The sequence below is a fragment of the Salmo trutta genome, chromosome 25 (genome assembly GCF_901001165.1).
Source record: "Salmo trutta chromosome 25, fSalTru1.1, whole genome shotgun sequence".
NCBI classification, from domain to species: Eukaryota; Metazoa; Chordata; class Actinopteri; order Salmoniformes; family Salmonidae; genus Salmo; species Salmo trutta.
This window is the reverse complement of record NC_042981.1, coordinates 24,965,735-24,986,592: the sequence shown is the minus strand read 5'-3', so window position 1 is coordinate 24,986,592 and position 20,858 is coordinate 24,965,735. Positions and strand designations below refer to the sequence as shown.

The following is a 20,858-nucleotide window of genomic DNA, read 5'->3' as shown; positions in this document are numbered from 1 at the left end:
GGTCTGAAAACTTGGTTGGAAATTACTGAGGATGATAGGGGATTATATTGCCACTCCTATTTGCCATCTTTTCAATCTAAACCTACAGGAAATTGTGTGCCCTCAGGCCTGGAGCAAAGCAAAATTAATTCCGCTGCCCAAGAATAGCAAATCACCCTTTACTGGCGCAAACAGCAGACCAATCAGACTGTTACCAACCCTTAGTAAACTTTTGAAAAAAATGGTGTTTCACCAGTAAACAAAAAATGGTGTTTCACAGTAAACAAATTAAGAACTGACTTTCAGCACGCTTATAAGAAAGAGCACTCAACATTTACGGCACTTACACAAATGACTGATGATTGGCTGAAAATGAATGTATAATAAGAAGATTGTTGGAGTTGGTTTGTTAGACTTCAGTGCAGCTTTTGACATTACCAATCATAATCTGCTGCTGGAAAAACTCATGTTTTATGGCTTTACATCCTCTGCTATATCATGGCTCGAAAGCTGTGTGTCTAACAGAACACAGAGGGTGTTTTTTAATGGAAGCCTCTCCAACATAATCCAGGTAGAGTCGGGCATTCCCCAGGGAAGCTGTCTAGGCTTGACCTGCCACTGGCTCTGAATAAAGCCTGTGTGTCTATGTATGCTGATGACTCAACATTATACACTTCAACTACCACAGCGTAGTGAACCTGCCCACACCCAACCCTAACTCGCAAATATCGAAAATGTGCTATAGGCTACAGTCAAAAACATTCGACAAGGGGTGCAGGATTTTGTTTTGCATGATTTAGATATGTTTCTGCTTATAATTTCAGACATTTTGGTAGGCTATTTGTCAACTTGTCTATAATTAGATACATGTAGCTTCTCTTTTGTCATTAGAATAATGTAATAGATTGATAGAATGAATGCTTTAATCTAGTTGACATCGGCAAAGTTCTCTGTCATCTTTTGCGGAGCAAAGACGTTTAGGGACTGGGGAGAAAATACAAACGGGAAAGGTTTTCTGTGCAAAATGTCCAAATGACATCACTTTGACAGGTTGTAAGGAAAAAGAAAGCTGTGAAAACCATCCATCGTTTTTCTGATAAGATTTCAGTTCAGCTTTGATGCATATTTTATGTGGTTGAAATACTATCAGCTTTTATGATGCTTTTATGTTGAAGACAGCACCTCTACAGATCATATCTAACTGAGCATTGCATTCTCTCAAGATGAAGAAAGAAAGAAATCATATTTCTCCACTTCTGTTCCCAAGTCCAAATTTTGCCTACATTTGGTGTATAATTTTACTGCAAGAAATGATTAATTCTGCAGGCGTTATTAAGGCTATAGCCCTATTCGCACGGGACTAGTATTACTAGAGAATGTTGGTTGTGTATTTATTACACCATAATGTCTGTTATTCCAGGGGACAATTTTGACACCACACTCCAAGAAGCAAGATCTGCAGGTTCTAGTTTTGTCTAATCTTGATTATTGTTCAGTCGTGTGGTCCAGTGCTGCAAGGAAAGACCCAGCTGCAGCTGGCCCAGAACAGAGCGGCATGTTTTGCTCTTCATTGTAATCAGAGGGCTGATATAAATACAATGCATGCATTTCTCTCTTGGCTAAGATTTGAGGAAAGACTGACTGCATCACTTCTTTTTATAAGAAACATTAATGTGTTGAAAATCCCAAATTGTTTGCATAGTCAACTTACACACAGCTCTGACACACACACTTATCCCACCAGACATGCCACCATGGGTCTTTTCACAGTCCCCAAATCCAGAACAAATGAAAGAAAGCGTACAGTATAATATGGAACTTATTGCATGGAACTTCCTTCCATCTCATATTGCTCAAATAAACAGCAAACCTGGTTTAAAAAAAACACATAGCAACACATCAAGCCACAACGCCTCTCCCCTATTTGACCGAGATAGTTTGTGTGTATGCAATTATATGTATGTGTGCCTTTTTAAAAAAAATGGATGTCGTTCTGTCCTTGAGCTGTTATTGTCTATTGATGTTCTGTATTGTCATTCTCTATTATGTTTCATGTTTTGTGTGTACCCCAGGAAGAGTAGCTGCTACTTCCGCAACAGCTAATGGGGATTATAATAAAATACCAAATACCCCATAATGACAAAGCAAAATCAGGTTTTTAGACATTTTTGCAAATGTAATACAAATAAAAAAACTGAAATATCATGTTTACATAAGTATTCAGACCCTTTACTCAGTACTTTGTTGAAGCACCTCTCACAGCGATTACAGCACTGAGTCTTCTTCGGTATGACGCTACAAGCTTGGCACACATGTGGGGAGTTTCTCCCATTCTTCTCTGCAGATCCTCTCAAGCTCTGTCAAGTTGGATGGGAAGCGTTGCTGCACATTTATTTTCAGGTCTCTCCAGAGCTGTTTGATTGGGTTCGAGTCCGGGATCTGGCTGTGCCACTCAAGGACATTCAGAAACATGTCCATGTACTTTGCTCTGTTCATCTTTGCCTGAATCCTGACTAGTCTCCCAGTTTCCAGCACTGCTGAAAAATATCCTCACAGTATGATGCTGCCACAACCATGCTTCAATGTAGGGATGGTGCCAGGTTTCCTCCAGACATGACGCTTGTAATTCAAGCCAAATAGTTCATCTTTGTTTCACCAGACCAGAGTGCAGAGATGGTTGTCCTTCTGGAAGTTTCTCACATCTCCAAAGAGGAACTCTAGAGCTCTATCAGAGTGACCATTTGGATGTTGGTCACCGCTCTGACCAAAGCCCTTCTACCCCGTAGGCTCTGTTTGGCCGGGCGGCCAGGTCTAGGAAGAGCCCTGGTGGTTCCAAACTTCTTCCATTTTTGAATGATGGAGGCCACTGTGTTCTTGGGGACCTTCAATGCTGCAGACATTTTTTTGGTACCCTTTCCCAGATCTGTGCCTCAACACAATCCACAATCCTGTCACAATTCTTTCGACCTCATGCCTTGGTTTTTGCTCTGACATGCACTGTCATGCACTGTCAACTGTGGGACCTTATGTATACAGGTGTGTGCCTTTCCAAATCATGTCCAATCAATTGAATTTACCACAGGTGGACTCCAATCAAGTTGTAGAAACATCAAGGATGATCAATGGAAATGGATGCACCTGTGCTCAATTTCGAGTCTCATAAAGGGTCTGAATACTTATGCAAATAAGGTATTTGTTTTTATTTTTTTTAACATTTGCTATAAGTTAAAAAAAAAATTTTTTTGCTTTGTCAGTATGCTGTATTGTTTGTAGATTACTGAGGAAAGGTTTTTATTTAATCAATTTTCCTTGTCCCCACACTAGCCCGCTGACCCAGCAGGGGACTTGATACAATGACATTAAGTGACGTTATGCAGCCTCTTCCAACAGAGGTGCCGGGTACAGAGAAGAAGGGGGCATGTCCTGACAGGGCTGACAGAAAGAATGTGAGGGAATAATATAATAATATACTGTATTTCCACCATGCTAAAGAGCCACATGCCTAGACTGTCAGCTACAGAGGTACCATTATTATTTTAACTAAGAATAACACTTTGGTCTTCTGGCTGAGATCCTTGTCATTACTTATGTAATTAGTGTCTAAGGAGTGCCAGGAGAGGAGACCAGGCTGGCGGCGCCAGGCAACACAGGTTGGATAATAGAGGGAGACAGAGTCAGGAGCACTGATAGATCATTTAACAGAGATCCTCCCTAAAGCCAGCTGCAGTAGAGGGCCTGACTGGCAGCACTGCAGTGTTAATGGGACACATGACAAGTGGATCGACAGATACACAGGCAGACAGGTGATTTTTTTTTAAAGTAAGAATATAAAGTTTCTAAACAATTCTACATTCATGTGGATGCTACCATGATTACGGATAATCCTGAATGAATCATGAATAATGACGAGTGAGAAAGTTAGACGCACAAATATCATACCCCCCCCAAAAATGCTAACCTCCCCTGTATTGTAATGGTGAGAGGTTAGCATGTCTTGGGGGTATGATATTTGGGCGTCTGTAACTTTCTCACTCATCGTTATTCACGATTCATTCAGGATTAACTTAATCATGGTAGCAGCCACATTAATACGGATAGGAGTCCCGCTAGCTAACTTCTGGTGAAACTGGAGGGCGCGCAATTCCAATAAATGATCATAAATATTATGGATTTTAAACATTTATGTACATAGAAGTGTCTTATATCGGCTGAAAGGTTAAATTCTTGTTAACCTAACTGCACTGTCTGATTTACAGTAACTATTATAGCGAAAACATGCCATGCGATTGTTTGAGGACGGCGCCCCACATCAAAATATTTTTTTTGGTCTTCATGGCGCGCGCAAACACAAAATTACAAGACTGTGTCCCACTATTAAAACTGATATTTCTTATTATTTTTTTAAGTTACAAGCCTGAAACCTTGAACACAGACTGCTGACACCCTGTGGAAGCCATAGGAATTTCATCCAGGGAGCTAATTTTCAATATGACCTTACTCTTGCATTTATAAGAGGATGGTTTCTCAAAAAATAAAACTTCTGGTTGGTTTTAATTTGGATCGCCTCCTACCATATCTATTGTGTTATATTCTCCTACATTATTTTAAAATTTATACAAACTTCAAACTGTTTTCTTTCCAATGGTACGCATATCCAGGCTTCAGGGCCTGAGCTACAGGCAGTTTACTTTGGGCATGTCATTCAGACAGGAAGTAGAGCAAAAAGGGGCCTAGCCCTAAGAAGTTGTAGAAGTGTTTAGAAACATATTCTATTCTTACTTACAATAAAAGTGTAGAGTGACAGGCTTGATATAGTAATTGTGTGCTATGACTATGGGACAAAATACTTTAATGACACTTTAATACACATAAGTGTATTTGTGCCAATACCTAAAATGGGAGAATTGCTGTAATTTCTAAACAGTTCACCCAATATGGATGAAAATACCCTCAAATTAAAGCTGACAGTCTGCACTTAGGCATTGTGTCATTTAAAATCCAAAGTGCTGGAGTACAGGGCCAAAACAACAAAACATTTGTCACTGTCCCAATACTTTTGGAGTGCACTGTAAATATTTTATATTGCCCATTCACCCTCTGAATGACACACATACACAATCCATGTCTCATGGCTGAACGACGACATGAAAAACATACAGCTGGCGGGTTATACACTGTACCGGTAAGATAGAACAGCAGCCTCTGGTAAGATAAGGGGTGACGGTCTATGTATATTTGTAAACATCAGCTGGTGCACGATATTTAAAGTCTCAAGGTTTTGCTCGCCTGAGGAAGAGTATCTCATGATAAGCTGTAGACCACACTATCTATCTAGAGAGTTTATCTATATTCTTCGTAGCTGTCTATTTACGACCACAAACCGATGCTGGCACTAAGACCGCACCTAATGAGCTGCATATGGCCATAAGCAAACAGGAAAGCACTTATTCAGAGGCGGTGCTCGTAGTGGTCGGGAACTTTAATGCAGGGAAACTTAAATCCGTTTTACATCATTTCTACCAGCATGTTAAATGTGCTACCAGAGGGAAAAAAACTCTAGACCACCTTTACTCCACACACAGTGTCACGACTTCCGCCGAAGTCGGGTCCTCTCCTTGTTCGGGCGGCGCTCGGCGTCGCCGGTCTTCTAGCCATCATTGATCCACTTTTCATTTTCCATGTGTTTCGTCTTGTTTTTCCTCACACCTGGTTTCAATTCCCTCAATCACTTGTTCCCCCCATGTCTTTGTGTGGGATTGTTTATTGTAAGTGCTTGTGCATGTGTTGATTGGTGTGCGACAGGTTTTTGTACCCATATCTTGTTATTTTTATGGCGTTGGTTTTGCTACTAAACTGCTCAGGCTATTACCAAGTTCTGCTCTCCTGCGTCTGACTTCCCTGCCACCGGTTACGCATCCCTTACAGAATCCCACACCAACTATATGGAGTCAGCAGGAGCAGGTGCCCCTGGAATAGAGGTGGAGGAGCGCGTCCGGGAGTATGCAGCGATGCTCCACCATCTCGGCGCCGCCATGGACCGCGTATCCAAACTATGGACCGCTGGGAGAGACAGGGAGTTCCTCCACCAGCACAACCAGGGTCTCCACTACTCGCCCCCCTTTCACCCAGTCTCAGTGGGATTCGTCTCGCCCTTCCCCAGGAGTATGACGGGACGGCTGCACGCTGCCAGGGTTTCCTGTTACAGCTCAACCTCTACCTGGCAACCGTCCACCCGGCTCCTTCAGGTCGTGAGAAGGTCTCCACCCTCGTATCGTGCCTCTCTGGGAAATCATTGGAGTAGGCCAACGCCGTGTGGGGAGAAGTGGATGCGGCGCTGGACCATTTTGAGGATTTCACCCGCCACTTCCGGGCATTCTTCGACCATCCACCCGAGGGTAGAGTGGCGGGTGAACGTCTCTTCCATCTGAGGCAGGGGACGAGGAGCGCCCAGGAATTCGCCATGGATTTTCGGACCCTGGCCGCCGGCACGGGATGGAAAGATAGGGCCCTGATCGACCACTATCGCTGCAGTTTGCGTGAGGACGTCCGTCGGGAGTTGGCCTGCAGGGACACCGCCCTCACTTTCGACCAGCTGGCGGACCTGTCCATTCGGCTGGATAACCTGCTGGCCACCCGCGGACGTCCAGATCGGGTTATATCGGTTCCATCCCCCAGCACCGCCGCTCCGGTACCCATGGAGCTGGGAGGTGCTGTGCGTAGGGAGACTGGAGGAGGTTACGGCTCGTGCACCATCTGTGGCCGCAGAGGTCACGCTGCCGGTCTGTGCTGGGTTGGTTCCTCTGGGGAGAGGCAGCAGGTAGGGCACTCTGGCGTCATCATAGGTGAGCATGCACCCTTCTCAACCAGAGCCCTCTGTTGCACACGTTTTTTTGTATGTTTCTTTCCCTGAGTTTTCCCCGCATTCCCAGCATAAGGCGCTCGTCGATTCAGGCACGGCTGGGAATTTTATAGACAGATCGTTCGCCCTTAGTTTAGGGATCCCCATTGTTCCCGTGGCTGTGCCCTTCCCCGTTCACGCCTTAGACAGTCGACCATTAGGGTTAGGGTTGATTAGGGAGGCCACCGCTCTGGGTATGGTGACACAGGGGGGGTCATAAGGAGAGAATTAGTCTCTTCCTCATTGACTCTCCTACGTTTCCCATGGTGCTAGGCCTACCCTGGTTAGCTTGTCATGACCCCACTGATTCTTGCAAACGGAGGGCTCTCACGGGGTGGTCGCGGGAGTGCTCGCGGAGGTGTTTAGGGGTTTCCGTGGGTGCTACTATGGTGGAAAGTCCAGACCAGGTCTCCACCGTGCGCATTCCCCCTGAATATGCCGATTTGGCTCTCGCCTTCTCCAAAAAGAAGGCGACTCAATTACCACCCCATCGACGGGGCAATTGTGCGATAAATCTCCTGGTAGACACTGCACTTCCCAGGAGTCACGTGTATCCCCTCTCACAGGCGGGGACGGCGGCTATGGAAATATATGTCTCCGAATCCCTGCGTCAGGGGTACATTCGGTCCTCCACTTCACCCGCCTCCTCGAGTTTCTTTTTTGTGAAGAAGAAGAAGGAGAGGTCTGCGCCCGTGTATTGACTACCGAGGCCTAAATCAGATCACGGTGAGGTACAGTTACCCGCTACCTCTTATCGCCACAGCAATTGAGTCAATCCACGGGGCACGCTTCTTCACCAAAGTAGATCTCAGGAGTGCTTACAACCTGGTGCGTATCCGGTAGGGAGACGAGTGGAAGATGGCGTTCAGTACGACCTCAGGGCATGAGTACCTCGTCATGCCGTATGTATTGATGAATGCTCCATCAGTCTTCCAAGCCTTTGTAGACGAGATTTTCAGGGACCTGCACGGGCAGGGTGTAGTGGTGTATATTGATGAAATTCTGATATACTCCGCTACACTTGCCGAGCATGTGTCCCTGGTGCGCAGGGTGCTAGGTCGACTGTTGGAGCATGACCTGTACGTCAAGGCTGAGAAATGCCTGTTCTTCCAGCAGTCTGTCTCCTTCCTAGGGTACCGCATTTCCACCTAGGGGGTGGAGATGGAGAGTGACCGCATTTCAGCCGACTCCCACCACGGTAAAGGAAGTGCAGCGGTTCCTAGGGTTTGCCAATTACTATCGGAGGTTTATCCGGGGTTTTGGTCAGGTAGCGGCTCCCATTACCTTACTGCTGAAGGGGGGCCCGGTACGTTTGCAGTGGTCGGCTGAGGCGGACAGGGCTTTTGGTCACCTGAGGGCTCTGTTTACCTCGGCTCCCGTGCTGGCCAATCCGGATCCCTCTTTGGCGTTCATAGTGGAGGTGGACGCGTCCGAGGCTGGGATAGGAGCCGTGCTCTCTCAGCGCTCGGGTACTCCACCGAAGCTCCGCCCTTGTGCCTTCTTTTCGAAGAAGCTCAGCTCAGCGGAGCGAAACTATGACGTGGGGGACTGGGAGCTATTGGCTGTCGTCAAGGCTCTGAAGGCGTGGAGACATTGGCTTGAGGGGGCTAAACACCCTTTTCTCATCTGGACTGACCACCGCAATCTGGAGTACATCCGGGCAGCGAGGCGACTGAACCCTCGCCAGGCAAGGTGGGCCATGTTTTTCACCCGTTTTTTGTTTTTTCCCTTTCCAACAGACCAGGTTCCCAAAACGTGAAAGCAAACGCACTGTACCGACTGTATGACACAGAGGAGCGGCCCATGGATCCAACTCCCATACTCCCGGCATCCTGCCTGGTGGCGCCGGTGGTGTGGGAGCTGGGCGTAGACATTGAGCGGGCGTTGCGTGCAGAGCCCACTCCCCTTCAGTGTCCCGCTGGGCGTCTGTACGTTCCGTTTGCTGTCCGTGACCGGTTGATCTATTGGGCCCACACGTCACCCTCCTCTGGTCATCCTGGGATCGGTCGGACAGTGCGCTGTTTGGTTGGGCAGGATTGGTGGCCTACCTTGGCCAAGGACGTGAGGGTTTATGTTTCCTCCTGCTCGGTGTGCGCCCAGTGTAAGGCTCCTAGGCACCTGCCCAGAGGGAAGCTACACCCCTTACCCATTCCACAGCAGCCTTGATCGCACCTGTCGGTGGATTTTCTTACCGACCTCCCCCCCTCACAGGGAAACACCACGATCCTGGTCGTTGTGGATCGGTTCTCTAAGTCCTGCCGTCTCCTCCCTCTGCCCGGTCTCCCTACGGCCCTACAGACTGAGGAGGCCTTGTTTATGCACGTCTTCCGGCACTACGGGGTGCCTGAGGATATAGTGTCTGATCGAGGTCCCCAGTTCACTTCGAGGGTCTGGAAGGCGTTCATGGAACATCTGGGGGTCTCGATCAGCCTTACCTCAGGGTTCCATCCCAAGAGTAGTGGGCAGGTGGAGAGAGTGAACCAGGATGTGGGCAGATTTCTGCGGTCGTATTGCCAGGATCGGCCAGGGGAGTGGGCAGCGTTCGTGCCCTGGGCCGAGATGGCTCAGAACTCACTCCGCCACTCCTCCACGAACCTCTCCCCCTTCCAGTGCGTACTGGGGTACGCACTGGAAGGGGGAGAGGTTCCCTCTGCCCGGTCTCCCTACGGCCCTACAGACTGAGGAGGCCTTGTTTATGCACGTCTTCCGGCACTACGGGGTGCCTGAGGATATAGTGTCTGATCGAGGTCCCCAGTTCACTTCGAGGGTCTGGAAGGCGTTCATGGAACATCTGGGGGTCTCGATCAGCCTTACCTCAGGGTTCCATCCCAAGAGTAGTGGGCAGGTGGAGAGAGTGAACCAGGATGTGGGCAGATTTCTGTGGTCGTATTGCCAGGATCGGCCAGGGGAGTGGGCAGCGTTCCTGCCCTGGGCCAAGATGGCTCAGAACTCACTCCGCCACTCCTCCACGAACCTCTCCCCCTTCCAGTGCGTACTGGGGTACCAGCCGGTTCTGGCACCTTGGCATCAGAGTCAGACCGAGGCTCCTGCGGTGGACGACTGGTTCAGGCGTGCAGAGGAAACATGGGACGCCGCCCATGTTCACCTCCAGCGGGCCGTGCTGCGCCAGAAAGCCAGCGCAGACCGTCACCGCAGTGAGGCCCCTGTGTTCGCACCGGGGGACCGGGTCTGGCTTTCAACCCGGAACCTGCCCCTCCACCTGCCCTGCCAGAAGCTGGGTCTGTGGTTTGTGGGGCCATTTAACGTCCTGAGGAGAGTGAACGAGGTTTGTTATAGGTTACAGCTTCCCCCGATTACTGTATTAACCGCTCGTTCCATGTGTCTCTCCTCAGGCCGTTGGTGGTTGGCCCGCTCCAGGAGTTTGAGGTACGGGAGGTTCCTCCGCCCCCTCTGGACATCGAGGGGGCCCCAGCATACTCCGTTCACTCTATCCTGGATTCGAGGCGTCGGGCGAGGGGCCTTCAGTACCTCGTGGAGTGGGAGGGGTATGGTCCGGAGGAGAGGGGCTGGGTTCCGGTAGAGGGCGTGTTGGACCCTTCAATGCTGCGGGAGTTCCACCGTCTCCGTCCGGATCGCCCTGCGCCTCGCCCTCCGGGTCGTCCATGAGGCCGGCGTCGGCTGTCACGACTTCCGCCGAAGTCGGGTCCTCTCCTTGTTCGGGCAGTGCTCGGCGTCGCCGGTCTTCTAGCCATCATCGATCCACTTTTCATTTTCCATGTGTTTTGTCTTGTTTTTCCTCACACCTGGTTTCAATTCCCTCAATCACTTGTTGTGTATTTAACCCCCATGTCTTTGTGTGGAATTGTTTATTGTAAGTGCTTGTGCACGTGTTGATTGGTGCGCAAAGTGTTTTTGTACCCATATCTTGTTATTTTTATGTCGTTGGTTTTGCTATTAAACTGCTCCGGCTATTACCAAGTTCTGCTCTCCTGCGTCTGACTTCCCTGCCACCGGTTACGCACCCCTTACACACAAAGACACATACAAAGCTCTCCCTCACCCTCCATTTGTAAAATCTGACAATAATTCTATCCTCCTGATTCCTTTTTACCAGCAAAAATTAAAGCAGGACGCACCAGTGACTCGTCAATAAAAAAATGGTTTTATATGAAGCAGATGCTAAGCTACAGGACTGTTTTGTTAGCACCGACTGGAATATGTTCCGGGATTATTCCGATGGCATTGAGGAGTACACCATATCAGCACTGTTGCCAACTCCTCAGTAAGGAAAGTAGCTATTGGCTGTCCTAAAAGTCGCTAGAAGTCGCTAAATGATGTCATCACCTAATTTGCATAATTGGCCATGTGCATGTAATTGTGATGGACGCTGTAGGAGAGAGGAATAATGTCGTGGGAGAGACAAAAAGTGAGTAAAAAACACCCTAAATATGTTTAGAACTACAAATGAGCAAGCTGCAGAGAGTGGCACCCACAGCGAATAAGAACCAGATATTTGAGGCCATACTCCTCCTTCAGCACTTTATGGACCCCATTGTTAATCCCCATCATAACAGAGGCATTATCAGTCCCTATCCCCAGGAGTTTCTCTTTTTTAAGACAACACTTCGAGGAAAGAGCACGGGCTATAGATTTGGCATCTCCTCCCTCCAACTCAACAAGCCCCAGAAATGTTGATACAATTGTCTGCTTGGCGTCACTAAAGTACCTTATCTAGGGTGACCATACATCCTCTTTTTCCCGGACATGTCCTCTTTTTGGACCTAAATAAATGCGTCCGGCCGGGATTTCTAAATCGCCCAAAATGCCCGGCTTTTGCTTTCTACAGTCGCCATTCATTGTGTGCGTTTTTGGGGCTTTGCATTGCTTTGACCTTTCTCTTTAGATCCCGCCTTCTCACACGCCATCATTGGTGGGTCATGTAGGCCTACGCAAACATTGGTCAAACTGCATTTCAATCATTACCCTCACCATGGCAACAGCGAAGAGACAGAGCAGCAGCTTGCTTGTCAACAGTGGCACATGGCTCCAGAACAGCGTAAAAATGCCCAAACGCAAATGTAAATTCAGACGATTTACAGAGAAAATTCCCGTGTTTTCGTCTTGGTCGTGATCCGTGTGAAGCAGAATGCATGACCTGCAAAGCTGGCACGTATGTGTCAGTGTCAAATAAAGGTGCTAGCGACCTAGAAGCCCACATAAGCTCTGCAAAACACAAAATTGCAGCTAAAGGAGAGAGTTCGTCAGGTAAATTAACTGACTATTTTGTGAGAGCAGGTAAAACAGAAGATGCTGTTACTGCTGCGGAGGGAGTTTTTGCATTCCACAACACGAAGCATCACAATAGCTACAGATCAATGGACTGCACGTCTGCCTTGTTAAAAAAGGCATTCCCTGATTCCGAGACTGCGCAAACATTTTCAATGCTCGTACTAAGACCGAAGAAATTGTTAACGCTGTGATAGCACCACATTCTGTCGACATAGCTCAGAAAGCACTAGAAGACATACCTCACTGTGGTGTTTCTACTGATGGGAGCAATCACGGTGCTGTGAAAATATTCCCTCTGCTTATTCAGTATTTTGATTGTTAGAATGGTGGCGTGCAAAGTAAATTAGTCGAAGTTAAAAACACTCCAAATGAGACAGCTGATACGATCGCGCAATACATCAAAGAAACACTGGAAAATAATGGGATTTTTTCCAAATGTATTGCATTTACAGGTGACAACTGCAATACAATGTTTGGGGGAATCCGGCGTGATGAAGAAGGAAAGAATGTTTTTGCAAACTTAAAGAAGTCATTGCAGAACAAGTATTTAATCGGTGTGGGCTGCCCAGCACACGTCTTGAACAATTGTGTTCATTACGGGGCAGACACACTAGATGTCGATATTGAGAACATAATCTTCAAAATATGTCAATACTTTAACATCTACACTGTGCGCACAGAGAATCTGAAGGAGTACTGTGAATTTTTTTATGTTGAATACAGAAGTCTCCTTTCTCACAGCAAGACGTGATGGCTGTCATTATTCCCAGGTATTGAGAGGCTGCTACAGATGTTTCCAGCCTTGAAAGCATTCTTTTTGTCACAGGAAAAAACACCCTCCTTGATCAAGAAGTTTTTTGAAGATGAGTTCAGTGAAATTTACCTCTGGCACATGCACTCACTCATGTGTGTGTTTCATTCACACATTCAGGAGATGGAAAGGGAGAGTAATTCAATTGTGGAAGTGAAGAACCTTTTGAACAAAGTCCACACCATGCTTCTTGAACGCAAGACCAATAACTTCATGTCCCTTAAAGTTAAGGGACTATTGGCACAAAAGCACAAGGATGGACTTGGTAAGAATTGTGACCATTTCAGTGCTCAAGTACAGGTTCTGTACAGTTCATGCCTGGAGTATCTGGAGAAATGGATGGCACCCATGGAGGAGTTCTCCTTTTTCATGTGGATGGATCTGAGTGAGACACCTGACTGAAATGACATAGAAGCCTGTATAAAACACCTGGGAGAAAAGGGGGTGCCAATTGATCATGCAAAGTGCTTTGATCAGGTCACCAGCCTGAAGAAATTCACAGAAAGGTATAACAGGGATGAAGAGTTCAGTAATCTGCAAGCACACAAGTGGACCAAATATTTTGAAAGGTCCAAAAGCATAGATTTTCATTCAGAGCTATTGAAGATTGCAGTTTTTCTTTGCTATTCCTTCTCACAATGCAAATGTAGAGAGTTTTTTCACTGATGCAAAGCCAGTGGATAAAGGAAAGGAATCACTTGTCTGTTGAGTCACTGAAGGGGCTTCTGTGTACACAATACAACTTTAAAAACATGTCTTGCAAAGACTTTCATGCCTACTTGATTGGTAATAAAGGACTGTTGGGAAAGATTCGATCTTCGGGAAAGTATCAGGAGGACTGACATTATTTTTGACTGAAATAGTAGATTTTTTTATAACTGTTTTTTACATTTTATTTTAACCTATGGCCATTTATTTTAACCTATGGCTAAACAATTTTTTTTGTTTTTTTTTGTTATTATTCTATTGTTGAGGGCCAACAGTTGAATGGAAAGGATGTATTACTTTATGTATTAAAGTTCAATAACATAGTTGCATGGTTGTGAACGCATTTGTATTTACCGCCAACTGTGTCCGTCTGCCTCCCGCTCCCACTGTGTTCTTTTTTGAAAACTAAAATATGGTCAACCTAACCTTATCACAACCCCCAGGTACTCCTCATCGAGGAGGAGGCTGAAACGCTGGTCACCCACATCTGCGACCAACTTCAGAAAGTATGGTACTAGAACACCATTAATAATTTCTGTGCACTTTGTCCTGTGCGTTTTGAAGTGGGTAGCAGCAGTAGAGTCTGAGAAAGCAGCTCTACATGCTTTTCCGTTGTGATTACATGCCAGCATGGAACAGTGTTTAGCGATAGCGAATGCCATGGTAACCTCAGCCTTTTTTGCAGTTCATATTTTTAACCATAAATGGCAGCTTGTTTAGGGTGGAACTGTTATAAGGCTTTGCCTTTTGAGTATGTTTTTGAGTTGTCATGTGTTTTTTTACATCACTAAGTTTGGCGTAGAAATCAGCCGTACAATACAGGCAGTATGCCCGTGTATCATCTCCAATAAACGGCTTCAACCAGCCTTTGAATTCAGGGTTTGATTCCCACTCCTTTCTGTATTTTTGAGTGTACAGTTTAGACTGAGACATGATGAGCTAGACAGCTATATGTTTAGCTTATGTCACAGAGAGGCACACACACACAGTGGACAAGGTGAGTAAGTGACTGAGGCTGTGTGAGTCAAATGCAGTGATTTATTTCTGTGCCTTGATTTATTTTAGACCAAACCTTTACATTTACATCCCGCCCTGAATGTAAACCAGGGCGGGATCAGCCAGCGGCGGCTTCCCACATTCGCGATTCATTTGCATTCTGGACGCGGAGGGGTGAACATCTTCTGCTCTGACTGCACCGCCTGTGAGTGCTTTGGGATGGGGGTGGGACCCACGGCAGCACCCGCTGCTCGTTGAGAAGAGTAAGAATGATACGTGCTTTCACGCCAGAGTCTCCAATAACACCGGAACAAGTCGCTAGATTTGTCGCTAGTTGATTTTTTTAAAATGTGTCGCTAGAGGGGTCTGAATACTCGCTTAATACAGCGACAGAGCCGCTAAATTGGCAACACTGCACATCAGTCACTGGCTTCATCAATAAGTGCATCAATGAAGTCGTCCCAACAGTGACGAGCCTCAACTAATACCTGGCATGTCCAACGTCATCTGAAAGCGACGTATGTTTGTTGTTGAGCGATGAATGAGAGATCCTGCGGCTCTGTTGGGCTTAGTTGCTGTAAGCGCTGCTGTCTGTCCCGGGATCCCTCCAGATTCTGCAGAGGGGGAGAGACATGGAAGTCCAGCTAGCCTAGCTGGCTCGGCGGTCTCAAATGGAGGTCGCTATTGAACGTTTCCAGCGCTGCAGGAGCTGTGTTTACTTTGCTTTGTTCCAAGACCATGTGGACCACGTTGACTTTCAATATAGCAACTACTTGCTTGCGGAGGACTACATGGGCGAAGTGGCTACTCTTAGCAAGCAAGTAGCAAACCTACACTAGCTACTTGTCAATCCACACTCACCTACTTTTAATTTTTCTTCCACCCCAGTAGCCGGACGCCGCTCTGGTCTGGTGGAAGTGTCGCCGCCGTGTCGGCTCTCCGACTGGCCGGTTCTCAGCAGGTTTCCAACCCCGAAGGCGTCTCCGCCTTCCCTGGAGAACGGAGCTGTTCTCGACCCAAAAGGGTCTGATCCTTAATAACCATACCTACATGTACATATTACCTAAATTACCTCGACTATCCGATTCCCCTGCACATTGACTCTGTACCAGTACCCCCTGTATATAGCCTCGCTATTGTTATTTTTACTGCTGCTCTGTAATTATTTGTTACTTTTATTATTATTATTTTGTTATATTTTTCTTAAAACTGCACTGTTGTTGAATGGCTCAGTAAGCATTTCACTGTAAGGTTGTATTCACCTGTTGTATTCGGCGCATGTGACAAATACGATTTTATTTAATTTGAAGGCTTCAAAATCGTTTTTTGACCTGTCTCCTCCCCTTCATCTACACTGATTGAAGTGGATTTAACAAGTCATAACATTCACCTGTTCAGTCTGAGTCATGGAAAGAGCAGGTGTTCTTAATGTTTTGTACACTCAGTGTGTATTGTATTAAAATGATAAAGAATAAATGTTTGTATGAAATGATTAATTTGGTACCGTTGTGTGTCCCTGTAGGTGATTTTCCGTAAGATCAGTGACATAAAGGAGGAGGAGGAGCGCCAGCGTCAGAAGAACAAGGTGCAGCTGACCATCCCCCAGGACCACCCGGTCAGGAGGCTCTTCCAGAAGTTCAAGCAGCAGAAGGAGCTGCAGCGGAACCAGGGTGCGTCCTCTCAGCTTGGCCTGGAGAAGAACCAGGTCCAAGTGGAACACCACCTGCACCCCATCCACCACAGCCTGCAGCTTTCCCACTCCAGCCTGCAGCACTCCCTGCCCCTCAACATCCAGCTACCTGGGCCCCATTCCTCCCTACAGGGGCTCCAGAATGGGGCTCCCCTTCTGGGTTGCAGCAGCAGTGTGCTCACTGTGTCCCAGGTCACGCCCAGGTCATGCCCTCCTGCTGCCAGGGGCTGGGGGTGCATCAAAAACTTGACTGCCCCACCTCCAGAGGTCTACGCTGGTGCGGGCCCTAAACAGAACAACAGAGAAGTCCTGGAGCTTCAGCCCAGCTCTGTCGTGGGGGAGCCACCTCTGGTCCACCTCAAGGTGAGCAGCAGCCCTGCTCTGGTGAAGCCTCCTGCTGCCAGGGGCTGGGGGCGCATCAAAAGCTTGACTCCCCCACCTTCAGAGGTCAGGAAGGTGGGACTGAACAATGTAGCTAAAGCCGTCTCCGAGGAGATGCTCTTTCAGGAGGGCAGGGGTCAGGAGGCTGGGCTTAGAGGAGGAGAGGAGGAGGACAACCACCTCCGTAAGACAGACTCCTGCGACAGCAGCACCACTAAGAGTGAGCTGCGTATAGACGGGGCCGGGGAGGTTCGGGTTCACCTCCAGCAGAGACCCCTGCCACACCCGTTCGGCCCCATCCCAGAGCAAGCCCTACAGGCTGTGCTGCAGGAGACCCAGTTAGAGCTCCGGGGGGACCTCCAGACTCTGGGGGGCCAGCTAAGGGCCCTGGAGACACAGGTGGCTCAGATCCTCAAACTGCTGACCTCTACAAAGAGGAGGATGTCTCTACCTCTGGCCGCCACCCCCAAAACCAAACGTCAGGACGTCTCCGCTGTCTCCAGACCCGTTTCTCCTGACTCAGTGGACGACGATGGACACATCTGAAGAGGATATAACACCACTGTTCCACATACCTTAATATTTGCAAACAAACTTTTAACTAATGTCAATCATTATTCCTTTCTTGATTGTAAATACTTCTCTATTCATGTCTAGCTGGATTCTGGCTTGTCAAAGAAACTATAACTATTTACTTCTTGCCTGTGTATGATGCATTTGACTGCATGCAAATGTCTTTAAAAAGAACCAATATTTTATTGATCTACTCTGTATATAAATATGTTTTAAGTATTGACAATTTCCAATGTTGACATTGAGGGTATGCATAGAGGTAGCGCTATTAACCATGAGTTACCAATGGGTCCTGAAACTGCATTGATACTTGGTGTATTGGGAAATCCATGAGGTGAAAGTTTTTCCCACAGAAAGAAAGTCCAGAAGCTGTTATCTGGCCCTTTCTTGATGATATGAGTGCCCATGCAAGTAAGTGATAACTGATATGAATTATTGAGCAACGTCATGATTTGAAGGCATTAGTCCTTTTTTTTCTCCCAAGCCTTGGTCTGTTCCAGTTAGTTGTTGCTACTTACATTGATTTATATTTTTTATAATCACTCTATATATCTCCTATCACTGTCTGATTTCCTGTAGAGAAAAATATTATTTCCAGGGGTATTTTAGTGTTAATAGCGTAACAGTTGATTTTCCTCATGTCTATGCATAATTTAGATACATATTGTGTATGGACTTTATGTTGACATGATGTCTAAAGAAGGCTTTATGTTCACCCTGCAGCATGAACTAGATGTGCAGACTGACTGCACTATGGTAAATAAAGTAGGGAAGTCTGAAACAGACTGACAGCATGGCTTCTGGGAAATAGAGTCCCATCCAGTGACACACAGTCCCACTGTCCCTACACATGACACGAGCCACACAGTTGCATGGTATATCACAAAGCCTGCTCCGACTTCTATTATTGAAGATTCATTTGTTGAGAGCACCTTCACCAGCTTATCTCTCATTTCTTATGTTGTGGGTGCTGAGGTTGCCTGCCTGCCACTTAGCCTCTCCCCAATTCAACTCAACTGCACTGAACGACTGGGTTGGGCTGGCTTCTGTTTAAAACCCATCTTTGATCAGCTAGCCTGCTGCAAAGTGCTCCCTCTGTGGCACAGCTATTCCAATAGAGATACATGCCTGGTTTGTGAAGTACCAATGTGGATGTCTTCTGTCCATTTTACGGCCATGTTTATGGTTATGAATTTGTTTTGAATATTGCAAGCTATACAACCTGTGATTTTCTACATATTTATTCTTACTGGCACTTGTAAACTCACAGCAGAGTCATATATACAGTATGTATGTGTATGGCTCTGGGTCTTAGTCCACTGATGAATACCTGTCTGCTACACAGGGAGCCTGTCTTACTACAACGTAATAATACATTAGGATGCAGTGGTAGCATTCAGTCGAGGGATCTGTGTACATATAAGTAATCTATGCTGTACCATATGCAGTAACCCATTTCTTGAAAGTGTCTCTCAAACTTACTTCTGAAGTTCATAAAGGGATAGAGCGACTAGGAGCAGTGTCTTTATTTGACAATCGACTAAGAGAGTCCTGTGGTCTGAGTGTGGTCCACAGCAGGAGAGAGAAAGAGAGAGCATGTCCAGCCTTCCCTTCATTACAGGGAGAGAACTAATCACGTCTCAGCTCAGTCTCAGTCACCTGAATGTATTGCTGCATCCTCCATCCCTCTCTCACCTGACACTGCTCTCCTCTCTTCTATCTCTCTCTCACACCTCACACTGGTCTCTCGCTTTCTCTCAATCCCTCATATTTCTTCTCTCTCGCATACTCTCTCTCTCTACCCCCCCCTTCTCTCTCTCCTCTCTGTAAATAACTTCTATTGAAACTCACTGATTGTGTCCTGGGCATACTAATATCTAGCCTCTTTCTCTCTGTTGGTGTGCTAGCTGGATACATCTTCCTATAGGGACAGGACAGACAGGATTGGGAAGCATTTCTTTAAACCTGGACTATAAGGTCCAATCCTTTTCTGCTGGAATATTGCTTTCAAATGTTTGGTAAAGCAATGGCATTAATACGTAGCACTGATCATTCCCACTATGGTTCATGTATTGTTTTACAGTTGCACACCTTGATTGTAGCGTCAGCTAAATAAACTACTGTCTGGAACATCTCTGTCTGGGTTCTAGTGTAATTGTCATCTTGAATATGTGCTTCTCTACAGGAATGGGAATGTATTATTACTGGGATACCTGCAGGATATCAGAATCACTCATTCAATGTATTCTCTCTTTATACTTTGAAATGACTAAGAAGCTAAAGTTTCACCGCAAAGTTCAATTTGTGATACCTTATAGTAGTTAAATCGGAACTCCCAGAAATTTGATTTTGTTTTTACGTTGTATTTATAAATTGAGATAGACTATATATATAGTCTATATACACTGCTGAAAAAAATAAAAGGAACACTAAAATAACACATCCTAGATCTGAATGAATGAAATAATCTTATTAAATTCTTTTTTCTTTACATAGTTGAATGTGCTGACAACAAAATCACACAAAAATAATCAATGGAAATCCAATTTATCAACCCATGGAGGTCTGGATTTGGAGTCACACTCAAAATTAAAGTGGAAAACCACACTACAGGCTGATCCAACTTTGATGTAATGTCCTTAAAACAAGTCAAAATGAGGCTCAGTAGTGTGTGTGGCCTCCACGTGCCTGTATGACCTCCCTACAACGCCTGGGCATGCTCCTGATGAGGTGGCGGATGGTCTCCTGAGGGATCTCCTCTCAGACCTGGACTAAAGCATCCGCCAACTCCTGGACAGTCTGTGGTGCAACGTGGCGTTGGTGGATGGAGCGAGACATGATGTCCCAGATGTGCTCAATTGGATTCAGGTCTGGGGAACGGGCGGGCCAGTCCATAGCATCAATGCCTTCCTCTTGCAGGAACTGCTGACACAGGTGGAAATTATAGGCAATTAGCAAGACACCCCCAATAAAGGAGTGGTTCGGCAGGTGGTGACCACAGACCACTTCTCAGTTCCTACCAGGAGACAGGCCAGTACATCAGGAGACGTGGAGGAGGCCGTAGGAGGGCAAGAACCCAGCAGCAGGACCACTACCTCCGCCTTTGTGCAAGGAGGAGCAGGAGGAGCACTGCCAGAGCCCTGCAAAATGACCTCCAGCAGGCCACAAATGTGCATGTGTCTGCTCAAACGGTCAGAAACAGATTCCATGAGGGCCCAACGTCCACAGGTGGGGGTTGTGCTTACAGCCCAACACCGTGCAGGACGTTTGGCATTTGAGAGAACACCAAGATTGGCAAATTCGCCACTGGCGCCCTGTGCTCTTCACAGATGAAAGCATGTTCACACTGAGCACATGTGACAGACGTGACAGAGTCTGGAGACGCTGTGGAGAACGTTCTGCTGCCTGCAACATCCTCCAGCATGACCGGTTTGGCGGTGGGTCAGTCATGGTGTGGGATGGCATTTCTTTGGGGGGCCGCACAGCCCTCCATGTGCTCGCCAGAGGTAGCCTGACTGCCATTAGTTACCGAGATGAGATCCTCAGACCCCTTGTGAGACCATATGCTGGTG

The 20,858-nt window shown here is 46.8% G+C and overlaps 1 pseudogene; it reads left to right on the top strand.

Annotated features, from left to right (window-relative positions):
* The window catches only part of LOC115161800 (potassium voltage-gated channel subfamily H member 5-like), a 99,474-nt pseudogene extending 80,054 nt beyond the window's left edge, over positions 1 to 19,420 (top strand).
* The last annotated feature ends 1,438 nt before the right edge of the window (positions 19,421 to 20,858 follow it).